This window comes from Phasianus colchicus, chromosome 1, assembly GCF_987193195.1.
Source record: "Phasianus colchicus chromosome 1, bPhaCol1.hap1.1, whole genome shotgun sequence".
Taxonomy (NCBI): domain Eukaryota; kingdom Metazoa; phylum Chordata; class Aves; order Galliformes; family Phasianidae; genus Phasianus; species Phasianus colchicus.
The window spans coordinates 83,358,532-83,386,098 of NC_143436.1; the positions used below are offsets into that span (position 1 = coordinate 83,358,532).

General features: G+C 43.6%; 1 long non-coding RNA gene across 4 annotated transcripts in view; it reads left to right on the forward strand.

The window, feature by feature from the left end:
* The window catches only part of LOC116242343 (uncharacterized), a 232,213-nt gene extending 219,915 nt beyond the window's left edge, over positions 1-12,298 (forward strand). For 3 of the 4 annotated variants that reach the window (XR_004169722.2, XR_016471181.1, XR_016471183.1), the window contains 3 exons: positions 3,854-4,019; positions 5,378-5,496; positions 11,451-12,298. This is a non-coding gene — a long non-coding RNA (uncharacterized LOC116242343). Of the gene's footprint in view, positions 1-542; positions 829-3,853; positions 4,020-5,377; positions 5,497-11,450 lie in introns of those variants that run through there. The other variant, XR_016471184.1, reaches the window with a different exon arrangement.
* Positions 12,299-27,567: the final 15,269 nt, after the last annotated feature.

Here is a 27,567-nt window from a genome sequence, read left to right on the forward strand (position 1 = left end):
ATCAACCCTCTTACCATAGCTAAGGTTTCAGCAATCTCACCCCTCCTCTCTTTGACATTATTAGTTTATCTTTGTCCACTGGCAAGGTTCCCGAGCAATTCAACAATAACAGTTGTTTCTCCGTGGCTGAAAAAGTCATCTCTAGCTCTGGCTGTTATTGATCACCTTACAGGAACTGGACATTTTCTTTTCCTTTCCCATTTTTTAAAATACATATTTTCAGTGAGTTTCAGTCAATTTTACTGCTCGTGAAAGTGAAAGACTGATAGTGTTGACTAGAGATAAACTTAGCTCTGTACGGCTTCCCTTGTGCACACCTCTCTTCTAACACACCGCAGCACCAGCCTGCAGTAACTTCTGGCTCTCCCAGCCAGGAGGTGCCCTGTTGGGATTTATTCACTAGAACAGGCTCAGTGTGGGCGGGACAGGTCAGGGTGATGTGCTTTGCTCACTGCATTCTTCTTCCAGTAGCACCAGGCTTGTACTGAAATCAGACAAAGCTGTGACTCATCTCACAGCAGCACTGTTCCCTCTTCTCTCAGCTTCTTCAGTTCACAGCTCTTAGCTGAGGCCAGCCAGTGTGAAGCAAGCTGTGCAAAATCCTGGGATGCCTCCTACCCTTCTGCCTCCCATGCAGGCAAATGGCTGTCGAGGTTCAATCTGCCCAAGCAAACAGGGTGGCAAAGACAAGTGACCTACTTCTTGAGAAGCCCTGGTACTTCAGCAGCCTCGCTTTCCACCAGCCCTCCAGGAATCACGTGCTAACCCCCTGAGGAAAGTACTGAATTGCAACTCCCATGTCAAATCACCACTTCTAAATGAAATACTAAAAAGTTTAACCTGTCATTTCATTTTCAAGGCATTGTTCCTTTTTTTTTTTCTTTTTTCTTTTTTTTTTTTTTCTTTAGATATGAACATAAATTATAGCCTGTTTGGTGGGGGAGGGGAAAGGGGGGGAAGCATTTGAGTCTAAAACTAAAATTGAGTTTTTGATTTTGAAGCATTGATTTAAAATAGAGGGGAGGAATTCATTTTAAATCAATTCAGAATTTCTGGTGAGAACATACTCATTTTTCCCTTGTCTTCTTTCTCCTCTCCTCCCTCTCTCTGTTGTACTCTAGCAGGTAAAGCAAAAATAACAGCAAGCAAGGACACACATCAGTGATGCCAAGGTTTTCATTAAAATGTTTTAAGTTGAGGCCATGAATATATTCATCTTCCACCCTCTGTGGTGCCTGAGAACAAAATGGCTGTTTTCTCAGCAAACCAACTGGGATCCTAAATATTTAGTGCTCAGATCTCCCTTTGGTAGTCATGTGGCTGAGCAAAGATGCACACTGCAAGTATTGCCCTGCACTAGAAGCTTTGCCACCTCCATCCCACCTGATGGCCCTTTAGGAACCAAGCTGTGGGTTCCCCGTCCCCTCAGCAGGCCTGCCCCAGGCCCTGCAGCCAAGCTGCCTTGCATTTAATTGCATTGCCTTCCTCCTCGGCTTGTTTTCTGCCCAGATCTTGTTTGTCCTGTGTCCCTGAGGAGAGCTCTGGGCTGCTCAGTTAATTGGAAGTGGCTAAAGCCATAGGCAGCAGCTATGGGGGTGGAAGTGGTGGTGTTGGGTTCAATTTGCGGAGGCTGTTGAAAATCTTTGTCTTACTTTAGCAGTCATTCACTATTAGGGTGAGATGCTTGCCTGGGCACCTGCGGGGGATTTCTGAGATGTCCCAAGGGGCCTGAGGAAGTGATGGCAATTAGTTTCATCTGTGCTGTGTTTTATTAAGCGATGGTGAAGAGTGAATGAGCTGGAAAGGACGAAAGGGGAGTAAGGCTGAGTAAAAGGATGTGGGAACAAGTTGTATGTTGGGACACGGAGGGGTAAGGAGCATGCACACATTGCCAGTTGTACAAAAAAAAGGGGAATGAGAAGGAAAAGGCGCAGTGGTAAAGTGTATGTGACGTGTGCATCTGTAGCATGAGGGAAGAGGAGAGAAGGGGATGTATGTAATGCTAGGTCCTTGGAAGCCAGCTTTGCTGGAGGAGGGAGCAGGTTGGAGGTGCATGTGCTGGTGAGCCAGCGCCTGGGCCTGGCGGCTAGGAAGGGCTGCAGAGCTTCAGTTTATGTTGATGGCACATCTTTCCACTTGGGCAAATGGACGGATTCCCTTTCTAAATCACTCCAACGTGATTTTAATAGCAGGCAGAGGTGGCTTTTGGATAATAAATGGGTACTAAACCCTAAAGAGACGGAGGCTGTGTCATACAGAACAGATGGTAAATTAAAAAGAATGGAAGCCCATGACTTTGCTTAGCTCTGCTCTGAGCCGGGGAACTCTCACTCTTGTTATGCTAAGTATTTAGTATTTATACCGAAAGGTTGCTTCCTTGCCTGCCCTGACGTGGAATATCACAATTATGTATAATAGCAGCAAGATCACACTGATTAGAGAGGTGGCAGGAACGGCGAGACCGCATGATGATGATCATCATCATCATTCTTATTAGTGATCATCAATAATTAATAATTGCATTGTTTATTCTTCATCAGTGGCGGTAAAGACATCCAGACATGCCAAAAGGTTTAAAAATCATCTTGCTTTGTTTTGTTTACTGACAGAGAAAGTCTCCCTCTGTATTTGCTTTTTCACTTGGCATTGCCTGAGACTCTGGTTCACCTTCTAAAGGATATTCAGGCCAGTGGTTTGTGCCTTTTGGCTTCAATGGGATGCAAGCATTGCTAAGGGCTAAGCAAATACCTAAAAACAATGCAGAGTCTCTGAGGTAGGCTGTGCTCTAAAGTGCAGCCAAGTACCATAGAGAAGACCTGCTGATATACAGGGCACCCAAGCTACCTGGCCAGATCTAGATGGTACTTAGGGAATTGTGATGTGATGGTTGTCATCCTGATAATGTGAGCAAGTTACATGTTTATAAGCCAAAGGTGTATTCTGGTATTTCTCGGGCTATTGCATGGCCCTGTGGACTAGGAGAAGTGGGACTGTGTGATGAAATCTTGCGAGGGGTCTTAGTGAGAAGGCATGCAAATACATGAGCACAGGAAATTACTGCTTTAAACAAAAAAACAGCCAGCTAAAGTAACAATGTTATTGCTTCTGTGTCTGATATACATAAGACAGTGCAAATCCTAAATCAACTGCAGTCATAAAGGCAATTGCTTATCACCACCATAAAATATTGATCTTCCCTCCCCCCCCCCCCCGAGCTTTGTCAAGCTCAGAATTGGAAGATGTTTGTACCTCTTAAGCAAGTATACGAGGAAGAAAGAGTGAAGACAGGACTATCAACCTAGAATTTTACTTGGAAGATCTGAGAGAAAAAAATCCTTTATCTTCTGGGACTTGAGTTCTCTCATAGACTTGCTGGAAAAGATCTTTAAACCAAGTGCCTCTGTCTCTACTGAGCTCTCAGAGGGAGAAGAAAAGGAAGAAGATGTGAGTGCATTCTGTTTTGATTGTAGTTCCACATAAAAGGGCATTTACAGCCCTAGCTTCTCTGTTTTGCCAGCTCCAAATCCCCGCTAATTCATGGCAGCATTTTTGAATTTGCCTACTTAATGACAGATGCATAAACTTACTTTGAGTTAAATTGTCAAGGAAGCCCATGAATGCTGTAAGGAGGAACTGGACAAGAGAAGAACTTAAGCTAATTTATTTATTTATTTAAGTCTTTAATTTTCTTTCCAGTCAATTTATGCACTTTGGAGACTGTGAATTATGTACCTATTTTAAAAATAAAGTAATCATGAAACATAATTTCCTTTAACATTTTGAGGCAGAAAAATGCAATGGGTGAAGCCCTGATGTACAAGCTGAATTATTGTTTCTGTTATTTATGATGAAGACCTGTAGTAACGAATGAAGAAGAGATCTTCAGTGTATCCATCACCATACAAATGTGGGGTGGAGATGTGTCCCTTCCCCTGTGAGCTCATCGACCAAATAGACAAGACAAATTCAGGCTGCAGGATGGATCGGTCACACACTCTGTACAGAAGGGGAACATCCAGGTATGCTTTCAGGAAGCTGAGCATGCAGCTAACCTGCTGATGGAGTAGTACAGTCTAATAGGATGATTGATGAAGCTGGAACCTTAATACATGTTTGTTTATTATGTCACTACAGCCATCTTTATGAAAGGGCTGTGTTTTTAAACATGAAAAACGCCTTAGGAATGGTCCAAAGAGTAGAAAAGAAAGGATGGAAACAAATAGGGATAAACAAACAAGCAGCAAAATAAACCACCCTGCAGTAAGAATAGTTGTTGGTTTTTTTTTTTTTCCTGTGGGAATTATTTTGTGAGGAGCTTGATAGAAATTCAATAATGCAAAATTAGCTTGATCAGTTTGATTTGCTTGCATTTACACTCGTAATTTTCCAGGATTTAGATTTTCATGATAGCAATAAAACCATAACCATGCTCTCTCACCAATTAATAATTTCAGTAGGTTTTCCACTGGTAAGATATGATAGGTTCAACAGTAAAAACAGATCCAATGAATAGGCAAGAAGGCTCTAAAGAAAAGAGAGAGAACAAATAAAAGAAATGAAACTCGTAAAGACCAAAGCTGGAAAAGTGAAAAATAAGTAACAATCTTCCATGTTAAATGTTCCACCACTCCTTATTAACATGGTAAACTTCCCCTACCAGCTCTGAACACTTAGGCTTTTAGAGAGGTACAGAAAAGCAAAGACTCTTTGGTTGTACTGATACGGTCAGCAGGTAGCACTCAGCATCTCAGGACACACTAATACGGATGCTTCAGAGTGGATTGAAGTACCTTGCCATGGTTTTCAATCCTATTTGTGGACCTTGAAAAATTGCCTGGTGGTAATACAGATCCCTTTGTCAAAAACTTAGGTTTAGAGATATTAGAGTGACTTTTCTTTTACTTCTGTGTTTCCCTTTGACACAGTCCGTAAGCCATTAGCAACGTTGAATAAGTTGAAAACTGCTGCATTAGATAACGGAGCCTGAATAGGGCCTTTAGTGGCTGGTTCTGCACAGGACTGACAACTTCCAGCTTCAGAAGTGCAGGCATTGCCTGTGAGGTTACATCCCTGGGTCTGTTTGTAGAGACAGGCTGCTGTGCTGGTAGAGTAAGCTGTTAGTCAAAGCCAGGGAGAGTGCTACAGTCAGCTAAGAAGGTCAAAAAGGCAAAGTCTTCAGTGATTAGAAGCGTTTTGGGGTTGTAACAGCACTCAGGCTTTTCTGAACTTTCCTAACATGTTTTTTCCCCCAGGGCTGTTAAAAATATATCTCTCCTTTTAAGATTGTGACAGAGGTGTACAGATAGTTCTGTGAAGAATTATTTTTTTTTCCCCTTTTTTCAGATTTTTCAACTTTCAGTGTCATTTCAAATTTCAGAAAATAAATGTGGAAAACAGACTGATGACAGCTTTGTGACATCCACCCCTCTGCTTCTGAGTGCCTTTTATCCAACAGGAAAACAAAGCATTCAGTTAAGGAAGACTGGAAAAATTAAGGTACGCACTTTCCCTTTCTCCTCTATCCACTTCTCAACCACCTGTGTTTATGAATTGCCTAGTGATGGGATTTTATCAGCTTTTCTTCACCTCCTATCTATCTCATCTCCTACCTGTTTCCTATAGGGTATTGAAACTCAGACGCCAGCTCCATAGCTCCATTAAAATAAGGTTGAGTGCCTCTTACATTATAAACAGCCTTGATTAGTGGCAATAGTATTTTCACCTCATCAGCAGCAAGTTCAAGGCAACTGCTGTCCATGTTTAAATGAATACAGCTTTGCAGCCGTGTTCACAAGCATAGAAACAGTGCTGCATTCTGTGCTTAATTACATTTGTATGGGGTCTCACTCTTCAAGTCATTTTGGAGAAGCCGATGCTATTGATTTCATAAAAGTTCCATAAATCTGACTGCCATTTCTGCTATTAAATTTCAGCAGCTGGCTCACTGTTGGACCTTGAGATCTGTCTCTTCCCAGGAGCTGGTATGGAAATGCGCTGGGATACTGATATGCTTTTGTTTTAGGAACCTTTTTTAGGCTCAGGTTAGCATGTCTGTTCTCAAGGCAATTAGGATGGACAAACATAACTTCTCTCCACACATGCAGAAGAAGGGGAGCTAGTCTCAGTCAAATAAAGGGGATTTTTATTTGGGTTGAAAAATGTTTGAGAGACAAAAGAGGTGCCATGAATTTTGTCAGATGTCCCAGCTGTATTGATTTAGACAGACGGCTGCACTGTGCTCTGAGCAGCAGATCAGCCTGCTGATGCATGGTGGAACCAATGTGGAATGGATGGGACCTGCTGCTTTTGAGTCTGACAGTATTTTGTCTATCAGTGTTCCTGATCACTGGCTGTCTTGATTAGTTGGTGATGCAGTTTTGCAAATAGCATGAGAGAGAGAGAGTGTGTAGTAGTATTTAGTTAATTTTTGGCTAAGCTGGCTGTCTTAAAATACTCAGTGTTTCTACACTCACAACAAGGTCCATTCAGCAACTGTGGGTTAGATGTATTATCTTGGATTCTGGTGTCACCAGCAGTGCATGAACACTATTGTCATTTCTGGTGTTTGTACTCATAGAATGAGCAGACATGTACAGATGTACAGATACAGAAGGAGAAAAATATGAGCTTTTTGCACTCTGCTTCTGGTTTTGAAGGCTTTGATGATTCTGGAGCTTTTCCTCACATCCCTCTAAGCTAAAAAAACTTAACTTTTTTTTTCATATGTGTCTGTTGTGGGTAAAACAGTCTCAGTTCAGGGAATTTCACTGAATTTGATTTATTTCCAATTAACATAAACCTTTATTTACTGATTCTGGTGTTGGAAAACAAAGAAGACTTAAATAATTAAACACTGAGGGAAGTCTCTTTTCTCCCTCTTCCCCAGGCTCCGCTTCAGTTCAGTACCTCTCTCCCACCCCATTTTTGTAGGTGGCTGGGTTGGTTTGCAATGGTTACTTGCTCTTATCTGCCTCTTCTCCTTCTTCCTCATGTGTTTCCTGCTCCTTTCAGTCTGTGTACTCCATGGACCACAGTTCCTTGGGGTGTTGTTCCTGCTCCACTGTGGGTCCTCCACAGCCAGATTGCCTGCAGAGTATTCCCAGCATGGAGCATCTCCCTTCAAGTCCTGTCCCCAGGGCACCCTGTGCCCCATCCTGTAGCCCTCAAAACCCTGCAAATGATACTTAAGCCAATGCCCTTTCGTATGAATTGGAGGAGAGACTGCTGCATTCAGGTGATTCTTGTGGGCAGGACCTTGGGAGGAGAAGAAATCTGACATTATATGATGTAAGGCCCGGGGAAAATTCCAGTGAGTGTCCACGGGCTGGAAAAAGGGGTGCTCGCTTTGCATGTCAGAGGAGGGAATTTCCACCTTATAGAATGCCTCATCCATTTTCTCCCAGTAGGAAATCAAGGTTACAGGGTTGCAAATTTTTTGGTTCTGGAGAAGTCTCATGGGAAAAGTATTAGTCAGGAAGCCACCAGGAGCACAGGTCTTCTCCCAGCCCTGCTGCTGGCTCCCTGAATCCAGGACTTCAACTTCAAAATGCTTTTTCCCTCATAAGTTCTCCAGACCTTGCCTGTTATGGTGTGTTTAGTCTAGAAGCTGTGCAGAACAGGCTCTGCCTCTCACAGTGAGTGCAACAACCAATATAATGGAGCCCACTCCCTGCCAAAGCCTTGAGGCACAACTGTAACACAAATAATAAATAATAATACTGTTAGCAACAGAGCATACATATTTATATGAAAATGTACTGATGCAAATCACCTTTTATTGACAGCCCTGCTCAGCACACACACAGTGATAGGATTACATTATATCTGTGGCCATAGCTTGATACACACAAAGTGCAACCCATGAATTAAACCAGAGATGATCTTTGCCAAAGGCACCAGCATCCATACTCACAGACTGTAACAGGAAAACCTCTTGACTAACACATGGCTCCAGAGCCACCTGGCCACACAGAAGGAGTGTCAGAACAGGAGCTCCCCTCTTTTGTGCATCTGGGTTCAGCATGCAAGGTCTGGGATTGCACTTCCATGCAACGGATGACAGTCAAGTGGGGAATAGTCCTTCCTATCCCCTCCTTTCTTCTCTCATCATCTTCCATCCTCTTGTTCCCAGTCTGTACAGATGGCCAGGCAGAGATGGCAATGCTGTGTTCTAGACTCAGGAGAAATGCAGCGTGGTGTGTTTTCTCAAGGCACCTGTCACTGTGGGAAGACGTATTCCTCAGCAGTATAAACCCTTTTGCTGTAGCCAGGTACTCACTGTATCAGGGCCAGAATCTGGGCACCAGTGCAGAGAAGCTCTGAAGAACACACACCAGCACCCAGACACGCTGACAGATCTTCCACGCCGGTGGTGGCATCTCCCTTAGTCATCAACGTGGAGTGTGCTTCAAGCAGTTCCACATAAACACCGCCTTCAGACAGTGAAGGGAAATATTTTAACTCACCCACATCCCACAAATGCGACTACAGATCTCTCGATGTCAGCAACAGAGCTGTCATCGCCCTCGACAAATAGACAGAGTGTTGCTTGTTTTTCTGTGATTTCTTCCCCATAGCCATCTTTGAGGTTTCTTAGGTAAATCTGTGCCTTTTTCCCTTGTCAGGAAGCATGTATATGTAGTGGAGGAGGCAGTCCACCCATGCATAGACGTCTCTCTGTCTCCTCTTGTCTAAGGGAGATTCACAAAGGCAGCCACAGGAATGATTGGGTCCCAGATGCTCAAGAGAAAATGGCAGAGTAATTCTCCATTGCTGCTTACATGTGCTTCAGAAAAACATTAGAAAAGAGATAAATGCATAACTGAAAGGTGCTGAATAATTTGGGAAAATGGGGTCACGCCCACCCACCCATTTGTAGAGCTTAGAGATCTGTATAAAGATGCAAATGAATACATCTGTTGTGTCATTAAATGCAACTGCAGCAACCTAGATGAAAGGGAAAGAGAGTGAGAGAGTGAGGGAGAAGTGCTGACTGGTAATAGCACCACAAAGTTGTCTTCTGAGATGAGGATCTGCCAAGTGCAAAGCCCTAGGCTAGTACTCTGGGTCTGGGTTGAGCATGCATTTATTCTCTCTCTCATTCCCTGCCACATTTCATAGTCTCATGGCCTGGCAAGCTGCTCTGTGTAGAAACCACAGCCCCTTGTGCACTTTCTATGAAGGCTGAGGGAGAGGACTGTTGCAGACCCGGTGGTTTAATCACATTTCCACCACCTTGGGGAGCCTGGCTACCTCGGCTGCTCTGCTGCAGGCTGGCGTTTCGCAGGGAAGGAAGAGAAAGGAAGCACCTGGGCCTCTGATGGACAGCAGCCCTCTGCTGCCTGAAGCGCCTCTGGGAAGGGAAAGGGGACAAGGTCGAGTGACAAGGCGAAAGCACAGGCTGCTGTGAGTAATTGAACGTGGGAATGATCCTGACAGTGTTTCTGGCCCTGCTGGCTGCCTGGATGCGAGTCAGCTGTGAAGCCAAGATCTGAAAAGATGTTTCAGAAATGTCAGGGCCACAAGAGACTCTTCATGTGATAACTTGGCAGCACCAGCTCAGGAGAGGGTGGGGGCTACAAAGTTCCATCACATGCTCAGCAAAACAAAGAGGACGCCCCAACTACCCCTTCTCTTCCCCATGATCCCCAGCACCCACTAGAGACCAAGGATGATGGCCCAATCTCCCTGTGTCCTGACCAAAGACACACAGTGGGGACAGTTCATAAAATCACAGAATCATAGAATGGCCTGGGTTGAAAAGGACCACAATGATCATCTAGTTTTCACCCCCCTGCTTTGTGCAGGGTTGCCAACCACCAGACCAGGCTGCCCAGAGCCACATCCAGCCAATTCCTTATCTTCTTATGACTTAAGTTGCTCTCTATTGTTTAAACAAATGGATTGAATGTAGAATAATCTTTAATTTCCTGTATAACTATCTTGAACATCCATCTTTTAGTTACTACTGGTTGCTTCCATTTCCCTCCCTCCTCCCCCTCCCCCCTTTTTTTTTCCTCTGTATGTTACACGAGCACTCTGAATTTCACACCATCTCTCTCTCTGCTCAGTCATATTGAGTTTTCCTCCCTCACCATCCTCTTACAGGACTATGTCACAGTGGCCTCTGATAAACTTTGCTGAAGGAACTCCCAGTTTTCATTCATACATAAATCAATATTTATACAAATATAGAGAGGTATTCTATGCTCTCTCCTAATAAATTTTACTTTTGACATTTCGAAAGTTAGCCTTTTCAGAGGACCAAGTATATATATATTATTGCTTGGCATCACACTCCCTGTGCTCATACTGAGAATAATCAAATCATCATTGCTGGTCCCTGTAGCTGCTTCCAGGGGCTGCAGCTTCTACTGCAACAGGTTGAATGAACATCCAGTGAGTATAACCTTTTACTAACTTCATCAGCTCTTGATCAGTTGGGCAGGCATGCGTGATCACTTTTCTCTGTTTGTGTGCAGGTGCAGGGACATTCACAAATGCAAAAGCACACTTTTCTGCGGTGTTTTAGTACCTATTTTTACCTTTAATGTTGTCCAAAAGCTCATGCAGGTGCATATGTCTACTTTTCACAGTGACTTTTCCCTGCACTGCTATTAACTAGTCATACACTAATCATCTCGTTAAGCATGGATCATTGAATAGTTCCTCATGCCAATTTGCTGTCCAGGAGCTTATCGTTCTTTTAAGTTATTTATAATTGTCCTATATGTTTCTTTGTCTTAATTTACGATTCCCAGACTATTTCCTATTGACCTCTGGGTATCAGTGTAATGCATTCATCAATGTGTTCAGTAATTCTGTATTTTGTTACTCTATACTGATTTCTACATTTTACCATCTCAGCCTGAATCCCTCATTGACCTGAAACCCACCCTCCAGGGGAAACCAGCAGCTTTCAGACCAGCCTTTCACTGTTCCTAATGAGAACAACATTAGACTTCTACCTCAACACGACTGAAATGATTTCATGGTAGAAAATTATCATTTCTATACTTCAGAAGCACTGGTGATATTCAAATTAGAATCCTTCCATACTAACTGTTTTATTATCACTGTTATTATTTCTATATGCTGCAGAAAAGAGGAGAATCATTATTTTCCATCAGTTCATTTAGCAGTGGCTGAAAGTTTCTTCTAGTAAACACAAGGATCAGTCTCTGCTCTGAAGAATCAAGTAACTACAAAAACGCAGTGGCATCTTTTATGCAAAGCATCACCCCTGTGCCTTTACTCACTGTGCTTTTCCTTAAATGACTGTAATGAGACTGTTAAGCATTCCAGTCTTGTGACTAATCCCTGCAGGTTTCACCAATGACAATAATATCAAATTTCTTCTTATCAATGGGAATTTCCATTTCCAGCTTGCTCGTTACCCCGGTTGCTGTATAAGTAATAGGAAACCTTCTTTTTTTTCTTTACAACTTTAGCACAGCAGCTCAATTTGTTTGCAACATGCCGAGTTTGAGTTCAGATTGCATTTGCCTTCTTAGCACCTTCCCTTTGTGTCATTAGTCAAGCAACCGCCTGGCTGTTCCAGCTTGCTTCTGACAGAACGGAGCTGCTTTGAGATGGAGGCCATTCTGCTCGTATGTGATTGCATATATATAAAAGACTGAAAGCAGCATTATGAAACCTCCAGCAACTCAGCTACATGCTGCAGCCACTTATTTTCCAGTGACACTGCAACACTCTTTTTCCTACCCACCAGCTGGTGGGAAGTGTCAAGCGACAATGCCGGAAGATCACAGAAAGAATTGCTGCCTTCTGACTCCAAACTTAATTACAAGGAGAACAACTCCATCATCCCTGCTGCTACTGGTCTTGGAATGCACTTGTGCCTGGAGTGCCCCTTTTCCTCATTTCATTCCTCGGTAGCTGTTGGTAGGTGAGAGAAAGGATGAGCATCACCCTCTGAGTAAACAGAATCGCAACAAAGGAACTGCTGAATCAGATGTCATCTGGGAATTCTTCAGCAGTAACACCTTTCGTGTCAAGGAATCATACAGACCGACTAGCACTCCTCCTCCGTTTTCACAGCCACTGTACAGATGGAGCTGTTTGTCAGCTGTCACGCTGACACAAAGCTGGGACAAACCAGCAGCACGAGAACTCTGTCTCCTGATCTGGTCAGCTGAGGAAGTTTTATCTGCTTCTTCTTTTCTTTATGGCAGACTGACATAAAATGGAATTTGATGAGCACAGGTTTCTGTTGGTAACCTTGGACTAGAAGTGGGTAATTATCAAACTCAGATCAATGAATTCAATAAAGCTCTGATTTTAGGAAGCACTTGAATATGTGGCTTTCTCTAATCTCTAAGATATTTCTTATCTGGCAAGGAATGTAAATACCGACAGCCTTAAGCATGTGCTGAGATACTCTAAGGTAAAGACCTCAACTGGGTAAAAAATGGTAGCCATACTGTAGTGGAAAACGACGATATAAAGCATTTCTCCGGGGCTGCCTGGCACTAATGACTTTAATACAGCAAGCTGAACAAACTTATGTGGCAGCAGTGACTGTGAAGGAGGACTTTTAACTTGCCTACAATAACTGCCTTGCTAGGAGCTGAGCATTTCAGTCAGTATGATGAATAGACAACAGGAGCCAGTAGAAGACCAGCACATGGAGGCAGTGTGGAAAGCAGATCCATATGGGGCAGGGTGCAGAGTGCAACCGTAGGAGAGCCTGCCTGGAAGCCAAACAGTGACCTCGTGAAGCTTGTGCTGGCAGCAAAAAAACTTGGCTGCACAAAGAAAGGTCTGCCAGGCTGGGACTTAAAAATGCAGAAATAATGTATGTAAGTGTGAATGCATAAGTGCATGCTTCCCAAAAAATGTACACATAGGTAATGGATTGCAAAGGAGGCTGGCAAAGGGTTTGTGACATCCTATGAGTCCATAGCAGATTCAAACCGTATAGGAGGATAAGAAGAAGTGTGATGATAATAAGCATATGATGATGATACTGCTTACACCACAGCTGCTATTATGAGTTAGCAGCAACATAAGACACAGGCAGAATTAGAAGAACCAGCACCTTACAGAGATGATAGAGGGGAGCTGAAGCTCTCTTGCTTTCTGTCTCTGCTTCCATTTCCAGCTGATGTTCTAGCGCCTGTAGGTCTCCTCCTGTAACCTCAGTACTGTTCATCGTACCGAGCCATACTTCCAATTATATTTATAAGCCTATTAGTACAACTTGTGATCTATTCATAGACAAGCAATGAACAAAGAAAGAGAGTCAAACGCAGCCAATAAATTGCCTACAAGAAGTAAACTGTGCCATCAGCAAAAATTTGTATCTCTGTTTTTCTCCTCTTTCTCTTAGATCGTTAATAAACATATTGAACATCCCCGGTCCTGATGCTGATCCCTGGAGCATCTTGCTATTAACCTCCTTTCATGGAGAGAATTGGACGCTTATTCCTTTCCTTTGTTTCTTACCTCTTATCTAGGCTTTAATCCATGTCAGGACTTTGCCTTCCACCCTACGGGTAACAAATTTCTTTAATAGCCGCTTGTGAAAGACTTTATCAAAAGCCTTTTGAAAACTTTAAATAAATTATATCCCCCCACACCCCTTCTCCTCAGTCCAATATTTCATTACCTCTTCCCCAGAATCCTAATAGGCTAGAGAAGCACAAGTCACACTTACAGAAGAAGGCAGACAGGTTTATCTCAATCGTGTTAGACCCATCCAGAAGCTTTCTAACTCTATCTTTAATGATTTTTTTTCAGTGTTTTCCTCCTTGTTCAGAAGTAGGGCTCTCTATTTTATAATTGGATCATCTTTAGCTTCTTTGTTAAACATGGTTACAATAATTGTTCCCCTCCTGGCTCCTCAGTCCCACAGGCATTTGTACAAAAAAACTGTTTGAATGAGCATTACCTTCTCATTCAAACAGCTAATAGCCCAGCTACACTGAACTCTTGTTTCTTGGGCATCTGCTGATGCTTATCATCCACTTTTAAGCTCATGTCTTCATCTGCTGTGTCATCTTCTCATGTCTCTGACCTTTCTCAGCATGGTCAGAAGCATCCAAGAATTGCTTTCTCTTCCCACTCTTCATTTCCACAGGTGAAAAAGCCCAAAGGAAAAAACATTCATTGCTGTTCACGAGGCAGATCCCACTCCAGACATGGATAAGCAAGGAGCTAGCTAAAGGAGTAGGTGGTTGGTTTGGTGAATTGATGGTGGCTCTTCTGCCTTTCCAGTTACCAGAATGCTTTATGTTGTTGACAGCTCAGCCTTCACACCTCATCTTACTGGATTAATCAGTCCTAAAGCAGGTGCTGATGGCTGCTATTCAATAGCCTGCCCTGGCCAGGCAGAGTCTTTCCACCACCTTGTTTGACAGAATTGATGGCAAAGTTTAATTAGGGCTGAGGGCTCAAAATGACAGACACACAGGAAAAGCTGATTTCTACCAGTGCAGGGGAAGTTGAGGTCCCCAAAGTACCTTTTCATGTCAAGGGATGATGGTTCACTTCTCCTCCTCATTCATAGGCAGCTCTTCTGCTGTGACAGAGTATTTTCAGTTCCAGAGTAAAAGAGATACATCCAGCCTCAAGGCAGAAAAACACGTGGTCAAGCTGTTATCAGGAGAGACAAAAATCAGGCCTGCAAAACGTCCATTTGGTGTTACAGACAGAAAGGTCTCTTTGCTGAACCCTCACAGCTGCTGCACTCATGCTCAGCAGCAACTTAACATCCTGCTCTGTAGTGCTGGGCCCAAAGGTTGGCTTATGCAATGAATAACATGCACAACTCTTCACTATGTGCAGGGATGGAGTTCAAGCCTGGAAGACATTACAAATTACAGCAGGCTTTGGATCATGTCCGTGAAGGAAGAGGGTTTGCTAGGGTAGCTGAGCATCTTAAGCCTGCCCATGTCTCACCAAACCAGAAGCTTCCTGTCCTTCTTATTCACCTAGCACCTTTGCAGGCACGTACCCGGGAAGCTACCATCCTCCTGTTCTCCTACAGGGCTCTCAAGCCTGTGCTGCTGTGTGCTGGAAGATGCATGTTACTCTACTGCAGATGGACAGGTTGCTCAACTGGAGCATGGTAACGCACATGTGGGAGGCAGCAGCTTCTTATCCTTATTTTTGTTTGTTGTTTCCGCTAACAAGGCTCTTCCACAACATCAAAATTTGGTGCAGTCTTTTAAAAAGTTGGTATTTGTGGAAAATAGGGTGCATTTGGCCTCCTCTCGGGATACACATGGCTCTCTAAACAATGTTGCTAGCTCTGTGTCATTTTCAAGTCCCTCATAGATAGAGATCAGCACTGTAAGCACAAGATGGAGTCACGTAGACTGGACTGAGGAACTCTGGGAGAGCAATCTTTTCATATCTCCACAGTGGAAGAACTGCAGCACTGTCAGTCTAAGGAGGTCGCTTTACTTGAATGGCTTAAAAAACCCCATATATATCCCGAATGCCTTCCTGGGGTAAGGCAGATGGTGGCTCACCGTGCCTAGTCCTGTGTGTTGTTACAAAGGCTACCTTGGTTGGAAAGTTCCTATGCTGTGAGAGGGATGGCTCCCTAACCCAAGCTCCCCTTTGTAACCAGCTCTTGTCTTCTTGCTCAGCAGAACTGCACTGTTTTGCTCTCATGGGGAAGTCAGGTGCCCACAGAGTCTGGGCACGGATTTGCCATGGTATGATTTGTTCAGCAAAGCTCCTTATACCCTCCTTAATCTCCATTTTATATCTCCCCTGCTGCACTTTACAATCTCTTATATTACTATAATTTGGGCTGGATTTCCATATTTTAGAAAATGCCTCACTAAATGATGGTATCTTTCCCTTTATCCATGGTGTTACTTCTCAGCATTACTTCCCACCTGTGGGGAGAATGTATATGCATCATATGGAAACATGTTAGGATTGTAGTAAATGACCTCATATCATCTGGCTGTTCATCACTCTACTATGCACATTGCATGATACAACTGCATTGTTTCTTCCTGCAAGATTTGGGGTTGCTCTCAAGCCAGAGTCACTTCTTGTACCTACAAAGATCTCTTGCACTCAGAATCATAGAATTGTTTGAATTGGAATGGACCTTTAAAGGTCATCTAGTTCAAATTTCCTGCAGTGAATAAGAACACCTACAGCTAGATCAGGCTGCTCACAGCCCCATTCCGACTGACCTTGAGTATGTCCAGGAACAGGACACCACCTCTCTGGGCAGCCTCACAACACTCATTGTAAAAACACTTTTTCCTCATGTACAGTCTAAATCTCCTTTATCTCATTTTAAAGCCATTTCCCCTTGTCCTATCACCACAGACTGCTAAAGAGCCTCTTCTTTCTTATAGCTTCCTCCCTTTAGATACTGAAAGGCTGCTCTCAGGTAACCTCAGAGCCTTCTCTTCTCCAGGCTGAAAAGCCCCAGCTCTCTCAGCCTGTCCTCACAGGTCTTCTGTCCCTCAGATCATTTTTGTGGCCCTCCTCTGGACACACTCCAACAGGTCCACATCTCTCCTGTACTGAGGGCTTCACATCTGGATGCAGTACTCCAGGTGAAGTCTCACCAGCACAGAAAAGGGGCAGGATCACCTCCCTCACCCTTCTGGTCGTGCTTCTTTTGATGCAGCCCAAAATACAGTTGACTTTCTGGGCTGTGAGGGCACATTACTGGCTTATGTCCAGCTGCCATCCACCAGTACCCTCTAGTCCTTTTCAGCAGGGCTGTTCTCTATCCTTTTGTCCCCCAGCTTGTACTGGTATTGGGGGTTGCTGTGACCCATGTGACCTTGCACTTGGCTTTGTTGAGCCTCTTGATGTTCTGTGCCCACTGCTTGAGCCTGTCTAGGTCCCTCTGGATGGCATCCCATCCCTCGGCCATATCAGCTGCACCCCACAGCTTGGCATTATCTGCAAACTTGCTGAGGGTGCACTCAATCCCACTGTCGATGTCACTGATGAAGTTATTAAACAGCACCAGCCACAGTACTGACCCCGCATCTTCTAGTGAGGCCTAAGCAAGTCCTCACATCCAACATGTTAGCACATTGCAGGGCACAGGTTGACCTATGGGCTCCGTGTGAAGCAGCTGGCTGGGGCAAACACTAGATGTGATGCTCAAAAATTCCCTGGAGTCTGCTCTTGTCTCATGACAAGATTCCTGAGGCATAGCTCAGGAATTTGCATATGAATCCCTGGAATCCTGCATTCAGAACCTTTGCTGCACGTGTGATTTTTATGCCTTGAAGTTTCACGTATTTCCTGTTTCACAGAAGTCATTAGAAAGAGCTATTGACAAACAGGAGCTGTTCAAAGTGGAGCAACCGGAATGATCAAGGGAGTGGAGGAATTGATTCAGAAAGAAAGATTAAAAGGATAAAGTCTGGAGAGATTGGTTAAACAGCAACTACTGAGTGGCATGATAACCTACACATACTTAAGAAGTATCTCAGAAACAGGAAAAGACTAGTACTGTGATACATGGGGAAACAAGTGGAAACAGGCAGAAATTGAAAGTAACTTGAATTTTCTCTTTGAGATTAACTTTCAGACAATAGGAAAAAGATGTTTACTGTCACTACTCTAGCCTGATGGCAGTGCTTAAGAAACCTAGTTGCTCTCAGTTTTATAAAACCTAGGACAAAAAAATAGTGGTAAATACATAATAGGAAAAGACATACAGAGCTAACATTGGGTCTGGGAATGGTGCAGGCATGCTGGTGAGGAGGCATCTTCCCAGAGTAACTGAGTGAAGCAGCACTCTTTCAAGAGCCCCACGTAACCCAGGGGAGCCCTCTTTACACAGCAAAACGTGCAGCATACCTCCACGGGAGTCTGCAGTCCTCACTTTATATGAGGAACGGCTTGTGGACAAGACTTATACTACTTTGACAAGAGCCATGTGCACGAGTGAGGTTCCTGCAGTCCTCACACACCATCTGGCCCATGGGTTCTGGCATGCTAATGTCATTTGTTAGTTTTAAACTTGACTACACAGCATGCCAGGCTGTGCAGCTGAGCAAGCCTGCCCAGATGCTTATCAAGTGCAAATTGGTGCAAATATCTATTTATATCAGCTGAGGCTGTGGGCCACTCTTCCTAATGAACCATGTGTCCACTGTATACTCACAGATTCACAGAATTGAAGGCTAAAGGGAATATTAGATCAGCTGTTTTGACCTTCTCGGTATAAAACCATAGAATCATACAATTGTATCACTGGCCATTAATTTTCACCCAGTTACCCATGGATTGAGCCCAGTCATTTGCCTTTGAAACATGCTTTATGTTTAGCTAACACAGTACTTGTTGAAGAGGTTTGCTGTTGATCTCAAGACATCCAGACATGGCCAGTCCTTTCCTTCAGGTGAGTCTTCTTTGCTGAAGCTAACCAGCTTTGCTCACATTGTCAATTTGAACCTGCCCTGCCCCATCAAGCATTATTTCTCTAGTAGTCACAGTTTGTTCATGCTCAAGCCACAGAGTCCAATGATTTGCAGTAATTTTTATGTTCACTCACAGTTTTCAGGCAAAAATATTTTCTGCAGGAGGTTATAGAATGTTCATAGTGAGAATTATGCAGAATATTTGGTATTCTCCATAGAAGTAATTGTATGTTAAAAGCATGTGTACTTTCTGTGGCTTTGATAACATTGGCTGATCAGCTCACCTGTTTGTCTAATCAATCATATTATCATAGAATCATAGAATCATTTGAGTTGGAAGGGACCTGCAATGAACAGGGACATGCACAGCTCCATCAGGCTACTCAGAGCCCAGTCCAGCCTGGCCTTAAATGTCTCCAAAGATGGGACTTCCACCACATCTCTGGACAATCTGTTCCAGCACCTCATCTCCTTTACTATAAAAATCTTCCTTACATCCAATTAAATCTCCTCTCTTTCAGTTTGAAATCATCTCTCCCTGTCCTGTCACAACAAACACTGCTAAGCAGTCTGTCCCCTTCTTTTTCATAGCCTCTTTTAGGTTCCACCTGTCTTAATAGCTCAGCATTTCCCTATGATATCAGTAGCATCAGTACAGTTCCTTATGTACTTTAAGTTTTATACTTTAAAAGTAAAGTATACTCTTTATACTGCAGCATATTTGTCTTTGTTGAAGTAAGTTGGTCTCTTCACACATTTCCTTGAATTTCTTCTTTGGGTTGTTGCAGGTGACTGTACTGGGGTAGAAATGCTTGTGATCTGATCCAGCACAGCTGCTCTTATAAACAAGGCTATGTTTAAGAAAGGATGCAGAAGAGTTTTGCTTGCTATCACTTTTCTCCTTTCAGCTTCTGGGGGGCCTGGGTTACAAACATTGGCCTAGGTTTTAGGAGTCATTATGCCAGCAGAACTGTTTTTTAATGGAGGTGGTGGAAAGATCTGTAATAACACATTCAAAATGCACTTTCTGCAAATAGTATGCAACACTGACTTAAAATTTGCCATGTCTACAAACATCCCTGCCAGTAAACTGATTTGTGAGATAGCTCATGGAAACACAGCAGAAAAAGGGGAGTGAACTCAGCAGAAAGGAATTAATTACAAATTCGAAAGAAGATTTGTGGGTCATTCCTCAGGACCTGCTAACAGATTTAAAGCAGCTTAGCAGCGAGCTGATTTGGGGGCATGCTTTCACAACCCCAAGCAGCGCTGTGCAGAGGTGTCTTTGCTTGCACGGCTGGGGGTAGCATGGGAATCTCTCCTGGTGCACAGACATATCTCCTAGGTGACTTGAAGGCAGAGACTGCATCTTGCTTCTGACCTCAACAGCTTTCCTGGGCATTTAGGCACTGCTAGAAGCACAATATCTGAATGTGACCCAAGTATCGGAAAACAGAAATAAAACTAACATGCTCTCTGCCTTTTTCCCCTTCCTCTATAGGCTGGAGGGAAAAGAGCTTGATTATTTTATGGGGTGATCTGTTTGTTTAAATGTGTGAATGTGCTAATGAGTGGGCTGGTGGATGCCTTGTGCTTTGCACCCGTGTGGGTGGATGCAGAAAGCTTATTGCTGTGCTGGGGAGCTGAGTTCTCTGGGAAGCGGGCAGGAGCTGCTGTGGTTGCTCTCAGTGTTCCTGGGAGCAATGCAACTCATCTAAAGCCCATGGAAATCCTGTCTCCGGCGTACACAGACTGCATCCTCTCAGTCAACTGTCTGCTTGCTCCCGCACAGTACCTCTGCAGCAGAGTTATGCAGAAAGGTGGATTTCTGCAGCAACTCCAACAAAACCTGTGGCCAGTGCTGAGTACTGGGGCGGAGACCTTGAAGGTGACTCTATCTTCGCTGGTGGCCGGTACAAACGAGGGAGCAGCAGGGTGATGTTCTCACAGAAATCTGCGTTGCCAGGGAGACCGCAGACTGTGTTTTGTCAACTGGAGCTTTTCCAGGATGCCTGGCTTCTTCACTAGATATTAGCTGCAATAATCAGTCACAAGCGCCTGGATCACTGTGCCGAGACCGGTGTCTGATAGGATAGGACACCATCTTCTGGCAGGATGCAACTGAAAAGGGGGTGTTTTAGTGATGTGGTTATCTGGAAGATACATAGCAGCAAGGTGTCCACAGGATTTTCAAAGCTACAGGCGGACTTAACAGTTGGGCTGATGTCCTCAGTGACAGGTGGTGCTATGGAAATGCATAAGTGCTTTGAAGTGTTTGCTTTCTTTCTGCAAGCATCAGTTCGTTTGCCACTTTCCTGCTTTCTCCTGCTTGCCACAGCTCTTTCTTCAAAGGTTACTTTAACAGAGGCATGGTACATAGCACCTCATAACAAAATAAACCATTCTCAGCCCATGGAGACATTCTCCCAGCACAGCTGCTCCTGCAATGCAGTCCCAAACTGGTCTGCAACCTGTCTGAAATATGAGGGCTGTTCTAAAAGTAATGCCTCCTGTTTTATTATGTCAGCCCACCGACATCAGAGGTGGATGTTGGTGGTATGGCAGCAGAGGTTGAACCTTCCCACCAATAGTCTATTACATTTTGTTGCTGTGCAACAGGTGGCAGCAGAGGGGCAGTCTGACAAAACATGAAGTGTGTCTGAAGCAAAGGTGCGTCACTGAATTCCACCACGTGGAACAAATGGCACCTACTGACAGTCGTTGATGCTTACTGAATGTTTGTGGAGACCAAAGAGTGGATGTGAGCACAGTGAGGTGGTGGGTGGTGCGTTTCAGCAGTGGTGACAGTGGCAGTGGGGCACCTCCACCGGTGCAGATATTTGTGAGCACAGCATGCAGGCTCATGAAAGTCGCTGGCAAAAATGCACAGCTAATGGTGGTTACTATGTTGAAAAACAGTGTTTTGTAGCCGAGAACTCAGTGTTATTGTGCTCTTTGTATCTGCTGTAGTTTCCATGGTGATAAATAGGAGGCATTACTTTCAGAGTGACCTATGTACTGATATTTCCTAATCTAATCAGCTCTTCTTCTCTGGATTTAAAAAAACAGTGCATTTTGATTTAAAACAAACAAACAAACCAAAAAAAAAAAAAAAAAAAAAAAAGAGGAAGAAATAAAATAAAAACAGCAGAATAAAAAGGAGAAAAAGGGATTTTTCCTAACTAAGAGAAGATCTGAAATACATTAAATGCAATAATGGAATTTCAGATAAAAACGTGGATCTAGGGCTGCAAGAGAAGATTAATAAAATTCAGGTAAACAAAAATAATCATGTAAAAATATCTTCCCAGAATGATTTGCTTCCTTTAAAAAAGCTTCCAAACCCATCACTCAGTAAAAGCGTAGGAAATTCAAAGTGAGTGTGAAGGTATGAGAAACTCTAATAACAGTAAATACGGAATTGCACGGTGAAGCAACCTTAAGTCTGACTCCAGCAATGATTTGAGAAAAATCAGACATTCTGAGACTAACCTTGTCCATCCATTACCCGCAGTGTCATCAGATCAATGGCCACAAAACTAGAATGCTTTATTCTCCATCGCTCTGAGGTTGTGCTGACTCTGGCCCTTCTTTACAGCCATGCACACTCTACAGAAAAACACACATTTCACAAATTCCTCACCAGACAAATAGCCCACTGAAAACATCACTCTGCACTTGTCATTCTGATTCTATTTACCCCAATTAAAAAAAGGACTGTGAAACACAGTGGAGATGAATCTCAGAGAAGCAGAGCCTGACGCCCTGGGAGGTGCTTGCATCACTTTCCTGATGCAAGGAGCTGCATGCCAGCACAGATACCTGCCCAGGTCCCCCAGAATGGGGGAAACAGATTTCCCTAGCTCTGCTTCGGGTCTTAACAGCTTCCCCACTGCTGTGCTGGTGCTGTACTTATCCCTCTCTGCCCAGCATTGCAATGTGCTCTGCAGTGAAGGGATTTTGTCGTTTGCAGTGGAAAGATTCTTTAAAGAGGGCACAGGGGCTGGTTTGGAACTTCTCTCTGTTATCGGATGGCTATAAAGAAACTTTTGAATTCACAGGCTTTCCCATGCAGAGTACTGAAGGCAATCTACTTAGCAGGAGGATTGGATTAGACGATCCCCAGAGGTTCCTCCCACCTGCTAAAATTCCATGGCTCTGTGATTTTGTGGCTATAGGAACCAAAGCACTTTTACATGTTTGTTCTGTCTGGACCTACCTTTCAGCTATGCACTATCTATATCGGCATTTTTAATGTCATGTAATAACTGCAGCTGTTCTCTCTCATTTGCAGGCACTGCAACAGAGGGAAGCAGCAGAGTGGGTAGCCAGGAGCTGGGAATATGGGCTCAGAGGCACCCAGAGGATGCCCTAGGGCCAGGGGGATCTTGTGGCTCTTTGTACATAGCTGTGTAGTAGTGTTGCATGTAACAGAGATATCCCTGCTACAGACCAGAGCCAGCTCTGCAGGTGTCAGTGAGCAGCTAGAAACAGGGAACCTGGTCCAACATTGGCCTTGACACCTAGCACTGTGGCTGGATCCAAAAGACACAAAGCATTACTTCTTGGAGCCTTCGAGCAAAACAGAACTGAAGTATCTATTGGTTTAAACAAACCTCAGCCAAAAGAAGGCTGCCAGCCCAAAAGCACTGGACTTGACTTTGCTGTGAATAACATCTCATACAAGAAAAAAGTGCTGTTCTAGTATCACTGTTTTTCTGACTGGGTTTGATGATGACACTAGTTGTTTTCTTCACAGTTCACAGGGAGAGCCATCAAGAAATAGTCATCTTTTCCCTCCTCTCTGTTGAACGGCTCTATAACCTTGGTGTGAATTTATAGTCTGTCACTGCGTTTTGAGATGCCATATGTGCAAGAGAATGATAGGGAAGGAAATGCTTTGTTTCTGAAAATGATGCCACACTTAGCACTATTACAGGCTGTGGACAATGTATATCATTTAAAACAGTAAGAAGAGGTCTTGGGTGAAGGAAGACACTGTGGCAAGCACAAATGTCTCTTGTCCTTTGGGGCAAAGGAAAAAAAATAAAAAGCACAAAACCCCCTGCTATTTAATGTAATTTAATTCATTCCAAGAGGGAGAAAGTTCTGAATTGTTTTTAATTATTTCCCATGGATAAATCTTCTCTGACAGGAAAGATTCAGCAGTACCCAGTGAAGGGCAAGTCTTTCTATGGGTAGGAACTCAACACAAGTTTCTTTTCAGCCTGTGGGTGACTTTCTAACCAGGAGATTTATGGGGAAACTCTCGTCACACCAAAGTTTTCGAGTTCCTTAACTTTGCTTGACCCCACTGATTTGTTGTCACCTTGTGGATTTTGCTAGTCCTATCATAGCCTGCTCCTAAAACAAGGTCCAAAAGAAACTGCAAATATCTGTCTCTGCTTTTGATATTCTTCTAGCTATTAACTATTATTATTATTGTTATTAATGGTATTAAAACAGAAGCTCCTGTAATAGAACCCCACTGAACAAGCACACACACCTGAAAAAACAAATTTCTTGACCTATAAGGTGTAGGATTTATTTTCTGGCATCATTTGGACAAATGACCCGTGGCAAAATAGCTTAGCTTTCACAGCCACTGAAGCTGGATTGCACCTCTGAGATCCACTCCCGTGTGCTGGCAAATCGCATTGCATGAGGCAGTGTCTAGTTGTGCGTGCTCAGGTGTGTGTGTATGTGTGTGCTGGTGATGTACTTCTTATCTCTCCCCAGACCCACCAAGTGGAAGCAGTGCAAATGGCAGCAGGGACTGATGGTTATGTGCCAGGTTATGCGTAGGTGCGTGAAAAGACCTTTTCAGTCATTAACCAATTCACTTATCTCTTATGTCCTATTAGGAAAAGGCTGGAGGCCACGTGGAGGCATCTGGAAAGTTAAATCTGGGTTGTGGTGGGAGCACTTACAACACGTAGAACACTGGTCCAGGCAGTCAAGCGAACTGCTCTAGCCAGACCTAGGATCTGAACTGCAGGATGTATGCTGCTTCCAATGATTCTTGATCCAGAAGCTCTGAACTGACTCAAAGCCACATTCACAGGACTTGTGGTCAAGTTGCAGATTCCAGCTGAGGGACAGAGAGGGTGAGCTGTAATTCTGTGCCATGATTAAGCCAATCATTTTGGATTATCTTATTTTCTATTCATACTTCTTACAGGTGTAGCATGTGTGGTACAACTTACACACATGATTAGCTGATCAGATCCATAGTGTAGAGTGTAAAAGTTGCTTCTGGTGCCCATATTATAAACTATGGATAAGTCATTTTTCCTGTAGTTACACTGGCAGGTATGTGTAGACAGAGAACACACACACAGCTACACAAAAAAAACCATGACAGGATGCTAAGTGTCTAATGGAAAATAGTAGTGATCAGTAAAAGTAGCAATAATATTTAGTTCCTATCATAGCTTGATATTTCAACATCAATATCTCAATGGTTATATTGATATCTCAACCATTGTTTTCTTAGCAATTTTTTAGCTTGGTATTAAAACCAGAGCTTTACCAGTTTAAATGCATCTCCAAAAGAACATGTTTTTGAAGAATCTGAATGTTAATAGAAATGATCAAGTTATTCTGATTCTTTTTTTATTATCTTGGTAAACAAGAACTGGTCAGTTATTACTACTGATTAATGTATTACTAAAAGCAATACAATGGTGATGGTTTTCTTTCTTTTTCTTTTCCTTTTTTAGATTTCTCTATTTTTTTTCTTTTTCTAAATTTCTGTCAGATGAGATGCAAGTCCTGTGAAGAGATTCTAATATGCCAGTTCAGGGTTTGCTTCAGATAATTTTCACAAAGTCTTGGAAGCAGTGCCTGGTCTACATGGTCAAAACCAGTGGGATAAAACCCAAGACAACTCCAGAGTCACCCGTGCCCAGATGTAAATATGGGTATCTTTATGTTTTGCACTGCACTCAGCACAGTGGGAAGCTAATCCAAGTCCAGGACTTTGAGGTGTTATCACAAAAGCAGTAATGAATAAACAAGTTAAAATAAGACACAGAGAAAAAAGAAACAAACAGCAGGTGAACAAAATAACAGCAAGATGCTTAAATAATGAAAAGCTTAAAGAGCAAACAGTTCATCCACTCTTCCAGGCTATTAGAAAATGACATAATCAGTGTCAGATCATGACTTTAGGGTGCTCTCCTGCAAGGTGACTGACCAGTGACTTTTATTGAAACACAGATGCATAGATAACAAGGCACAATAATTTGTTTTTTAATGGTTGCTTGCATAAGTCTAAATCACTCCATCTAGCTAAATAATAAATTCACATAACCAAGTCTGAATCAAAGAGGCCTGAGAATGGGTCACTGCATGAGTTGGACTTGCAGTCTTAGCTGCTGACTGGGCTGTGCTGCAGTTGTTTACAGGAGCGCAGTGCAGTTCCCTGCTGTGGCTGAGTCTGTGATTTCTACCCAGTAGGAAACCTTTGTGGTGGCTTTTCACTTGTCTTTAAGGAAACAAAATGCCTCATTAATTGTAGGTGTGAGTTGACTTCTTTCCTCTGAGCTAGAAGCAGCCAGGCGCCCTTTTGGCCTTTTGGGAAGGAAGATACTAAGGCTTGTCCCCATCCAGTGCTCTGTATAGAGGGTGAGGCAAAGCAGCCAGTCCAAAAGCCCTGGGGGCTACAGAAGGCCTGGCAGGAGCAGTCAGTTTTGGGTGAGTGCAGTGTGCAGACCTAGTGTGAGGTGGTGAGATGAGCCAGTCTGTGTTGTCCTGAATGTAGACAGCTGCAGAAACATGAGGGGTCCCTCTTACAGCAGCAGTGTCAGACGCTTTCAAAAATGCTTACAGGTTAGACTCTAAAACTGAGCTAAAGAAACAAAAGAGGAAGGCACAAAACTCTGGATTTGAGGTACCAGGCTTGTAGTGAAAGTGAGGCAATTTGTCTGTGCCATGTGTGGAATGGATCTGGTGTCTCAACAAGTTAACCTGAGTCTTCCTACTACTTACTCCCCGAAGAAAGAAGGCAATCAGCTCCCAAAAGTATTGTCTGTGGTAGGAAACTCTGCTTCCTGAGTCACTTGAGGAATTTGGGAGCTTCGAGTAAGAAGTGCTGATCAGAATTACTATTTAGAAAGCCGTATATGTGCAAGTACAGTCAAGATCATGAAGAGCTGACCCCAAAGTGGTGGGGGTGACCTCTGTGTTGCAGCAGGACATGCCAGACAGCTGGAGGGAAGATATTTTTAGTGCATCCCACAAATGCAGTATGTAGCTGCTGCTACAGTGGAAGAGAAGTGGGGGTGGACCCTGCAGACCCTGCTGACCCTGAGCTGTGTGTATTGATTGAGGAAGCAGGTTTCTTCCATGTATTCATAGAGGCTGGTTTAGCCTGAGCTGGGACTCAGAGACTGTGTCTTTCTTTCTCAGGTTATGATTTATGACTTCAATCCAATTTATGGCCATTTACAAGAATGCTGAACTGGCTGTAAATCAGTAAGAGACCATAAAATACTCATGAGAGCTGCTGAAATCCATCTGGGTGAGCTTCCTTCCCTCCCAAGAGCAGCCAGCTGAGGGCAGGAAGATGTAGGCCTCCCATCAAGCCTCGCAGCAGCAATAGGGCATGGGGATGAGATGAAGTGCTTGGCTGGAGGCAGAAGGCAAAGAAGACTTGTTTTGAGGGCATACGAGAGTCAGATGAGCCATTGCCAAAGAAGAACTGCTCTGCAGGACTTCCTCAGATGGGGTTCACCCAAAAGCAAGGCTGACCTGGAATCCATGGCCTTCATTGCAGCCAGTGATTCTCTTAAAGTAGGTCAGTGTTTTACTGAGTCACTGTTCTTTGTGATAAACTTCCTGGCCATTTTTATTTTTACCAGGTACTCCAATTTCTGTAGTAGACATGACGTTAAAATCACAGTCCTCATGGATCCTTTTAAAGCAAACCTTTCTTACTCCTCAGCAAGGTGATTTGTACAAAGCGTAAAGAAACCCCCCAAACAAGGAACAACACTGTGCCAAATTCCATACTTACCGTCAGCAACAGAAGGTGGTGCAGTGTTTACAAAAAGCAAACAAACAACAACAAAAAAAACACAAATGGGGCTACTGGAATTAAAATCCCTTCTTTGCCTTGACTGCAGTGCAGACTTTCTCCCCTAAGCCTAAAAGTGCCTTAATTGCCAGGTAGCAGGTGACT